The sequence below is a fragment of the Dasypus novemcinctus genome, chromosome 6 (assembly GCF_030445035.2).
Source record: "Dasypus novemcinctus isolate mDasNov1 chromosome 6, mDasNov1.1.hap2, whole genome shotgun sequence".
Taxonomy (NCBI): Eukaryota; Metazoa; Chordata; class Mammalia; order Cingulata; family Dasypodidae; genus Dasypus; species Dasypus novemcinctus.
Window position 1 is genome coordinate 28,600,856 of NC_080678.1, and position 4,153 is coordinate 28,605,008.

At 39.0% G+C, this 4,153-nt stretch overlaps 1 pseudogene; it reads right to left on the reverse strand.

Annotated features, from left to right (window-relative positions):
* Window positions 1-224: 224 nt before the first annotated feature.
* Window positions 225-371, reverse strand: LOC111759105 (small nucleolar RNA SNORA70; annotated as a pseudogene).
* Window positions 372-4,153: the final 3,782 nt, after the last annotated feature.

A 4,153-nucleotide genomic window follows, 5' to 3' on the forward strand; every position in this document is an offset into this window, starting at 1 on the left:
ATGTGGATTTTCTGGTGGCCAGGGAACTCGAACTTGGCCCCGCGCAGCGCCTCAACCACATGCTCCTTACTCTGCAGCTTGGTGTGGATGGACGTGATGACCTGGCTGATGTGGTCCCAGGCCACTGTCCACTGAGGTTTTCCAAAGGCACCTTGCATACCCATCTGGAGCCTAGATTGGGGATGGCATGAGGTCACAGACAGGACCAGCAACAGGCAAGGAAGGGCTGTCTCCAAGGTCCCTTAGGGCAGCCCGTACAGGCAACAGGCCACGTACACTACCAAAGAGGCTGCTGTCCGCAGCCACTGCACACTGGGCCATAGCTTTAAACCATCATACCATCTATTCCAGACAATTGGATTTTGGGGCATTGTTGCCTGAAATTTATACTTTTCATGTTAGCATCTAGTGTAAGCACAGAGTTGTCATTAAAAATATGAGAGTCATGAAAACAATGACCAAAGAAGGAAAGAAAAGTAAATGAAAACAGGGAGTAATTTCTAAGAAGTAACTGAAAAAACAACAACACAAAACTACCAAGATTTTGCTCTGTAAAATTTAAAATCTTAGTTCATCTAATTACACGGCAGATTGGGAAAACTATTTCCAGTGAGTGTACGAGAAAGTTATTATATTTTTCTGAGAAGAGTTTGTACAAACAGATAAATAATAAATAAGACCTTGATAGATAAGTGGACATTGAATATGATTAAAAAATTCAAAAGGAGACATAAAATTATAAAATAAAAATGTGGAAAAATGTTTAATTTTTTAGAATTGCTAATTAAAGTAACAAAGACCAGCTTTCACCTGTCAAATTGACTGAGGGTTTCAAAAAAAAGGTGAAACTGACTAGCTTTGGTGAGAATGTAGTTGACACTCAAACATTGTTGGTGAGAGAGTACTCCTCCACAGGGAAGCTCTTAGGTCATTTGCATCCAGAGGTTAAAGGTGTCCAAAGCCTTTGTCTTGACAATATGTTAATTAAGATCTGCCCTAAAAAATAAAATGGTCTAAGTGTAAGATAGTCTTTAAGCACAAAGATGTTATTTTCCAGCCCAAATTTTCAAACATAGAGATTTGTTTATGTAAAGGATAAACAACTGGTAATTTTAAAGGTGTTCTACTTGAGCATTCTTAATTTTGTAATATTAAAATGGTAACTAAACACAATTGCGTTCTGCATCTGCCTTCAAAGGGACTGACAGCTAATTGAATGGGGCAGAGCACAGATGGAGATAAATTTGAGAATAACAGAAGTGCAAAGGATCAAGAAAGCAAGGTGTAGAGCCTGCAAACCTGCCCTCTGTGGGATGCAGCAGGAAAGAAAATGAGAATAACTGGGATTAACCCACAAATCTTCCTCTTCTCATTTATTTATTTATATTTTTAATTGAAAAAACACATGCAAATTTGTTGCAGAAAAATCAGAAAATGCAGAAAAAGTAAAAGGAGGGATTAAAAAATTACTTGTTATCTTCCAAGTAACGATCAACCTTTTTGGCAAGGTTCCCTCCCCCCCCCCTTTTGTTTTTCCTGTACCAAAGATTCTTGGGTTAGGAAGGATGAGAGTAGAGAAAACCTGCTGGATATTTGTAGTCATAAAATCAAATGGGTCTTTTGAAGTGTGCTTGCCTAGGTGGCTCCCATTTAGACATTGCCCTGTTGAGATTCAAAGCTCTGTTTGGTGCTTATGGGCAGTGTATGGGCCTTGAGGTCAGGCTGCCTGGGTTTCAAATCCCAAGCTGTGTGACCTTAGTCATGTAGTTTGACCCGTTTTCTCACCTGTGAAAGGTGGATGAGAGTGTTGTCCTCAACTTAAGTTCATCATGGGAATTAAATGACATAATAATTTGCATATAGAATTTTAGCCCACTACTTGGCTATTGAAGAGGTTCATTTTCCTTTCCATAAGCAGCAAAATTCCTACTAATCTTTGGGAGACCAGGGTTTAACAAATATTTAATGTCAGAAATCCCTTTTCAATTAACATCTATTAATATCTAAAGAATTTATATATGGCAGAAAGCACCTGGGAAGTGCTAACCTGTATTTTTTTTAAGATTTTATTTTATTTATTTGTCACCCCCTCCCTCCATTGTCTACTCTCTAAGTCCATTTGCTATGTGTTATTCTATGTCTGCTTGTATTCTCATTAGATGGCTCAGGGAACCGATCCTGGGACCTTCCAGAGTGGAAAAGAGGCAATCATTCCCTTGTGCCACCTCAGCTCCCTGTTCTGCTATGTCTCTTATTGTCTCTCCTCTGTGTCTTTTTCTGTTGTGTCATCTTGCTGTGCCAGCTCTCTGGGTTAGCCAGCACTCCTGGTGGGGCGGCACTTCCACTGGGGGCAGCACTCCCACGTGGGCTGGTACTCCACGTGGGCCAGCTTGTCGTGTGGGCCAGCTTGCCTTCACCAGGAGGCCCTGGGCATCGAACCCTGGACCTCTTACATGGTATATGGGAGCCCAATTGCTTGAGCCACATCTGCTTACCACTAATCTGTATTAGTCATACAGATTGAAAGCTTTTAGATAAAACAAAATAAATCTGTACTTGGTTATCATCAAGTTTTAATTTCAACTGTAGCTGCTAGCAGAAAACTCATACTCTAAAGGTAATGAGAATGTTGGGCTTCCCCATTCCATTTACTCCTCTAGCTCATCTATTGCCTTTCATCCCACTTCCACTGAGCATGAGTTTATCTTCTATAAGATGAATGTTAAATGGACTTTCTAAAGAAGAGTTAGGGTCTTTGTCTAAATCTGTTTATATAGGTCTTTCTTTCAGTAGTCAAGCATAAATCATCATTTAACATATCATTTCTCTCTTGTTCCTGCTGATCTAAAGATCCTATTTCAAAGTGGTGGCGAGGGAGATTACTTACTAGATTATTGCTAATTTCAATAATATTTCAAAATTCAAGTCACTTCATAGAAAAAAAATAGGAGTTACCAAATCCTTCCCTTCAACTAGTGCCCTCAGGGTCAGTTCATTCCCTTGCTTTAAAAATGTGTAATTATAGGGTCATGAAGTAATCTACAACATTTAGCAGGTATAAATAGTTAAAAGTTCAATATTGTCTTGATTTCTAGGTTAAGGTTTAGGTTATAGGTCAGTGAATGTGTTAATATTTGTTCACTGTCTATAATGCTCAATAAAATAAATGTAGCTCCTGCCCCTGCGCCAGCATGTGTTCAGTTAAAGAGCAGTTGAGTCCTTGAAGTAGGCACCATCTTATTCTTGTTTATACACACAGCTATTTTAAACCACAACTAATAGCCTTGTCTCTCATATCACCATTATGTTTTCATCTTAGATAAAGCCTTTCTCTCGGTTATATTTTCATCCTAGATAAAGCCTTTCTCTCCACTCAAATAAAGACAAATACCTTCTAATCTTACACTTGGCAGCAACCTGACATTAAAAACCAATTGGAACCAGTTGCCCATGGTTGATAAACAAGCTGCGTGAGTTATCTTAGATGCTGAAATTCTATGTTAAATTTATGAAAAGAGGAAAGAGAAAGTCTGCCTGACTCTGTTTTGAGTCCTGTGCTGTGGGGCAGGCTCAGGGTAAGAACAAGTTGCCCACCAGTGACACCTCCCAGACTGACCAGGGCAGAAGTTGTTCTCTTAGCTAGTGGGCTGCACAGGTCAAGGGAGGACAGAGTGTGTGTGGAATTAAGATAATTTTTTTGTTTGATATTATGTGTGTGTGTGTATATATATAGATAGATACAAGCATTTATTATTATAATTATTTTTAAAGAAGCTTTAGATTACATAAAGGGGATTCCCATATACTTCCCCCTCCCCCCCCATACTTTTCCTCATTAACAACATCTTTCATTAGTGTGGTACATTTGTTACAATTGATGAACACATATTGAAGCATTGCTACCAACCATGGTCTATTGTTTACATGATTTTAACTTTGCACTGCTCAATTTCATTAGGTTTTTTATTTGGTCTTTATTTATTTTTTTAATGTTACATTAAAAAAATATGAGGTCCCTATATTCCCCCAACCCCTTCACCCCACTCCTCCCCCCATAACAACAACCTCCTCAATCATCATGAGACATTCATTGCATTTGGTGAATACATCTCTGAGCACCGCTGCACCTCATGGTCAATGGTCCACACCATAG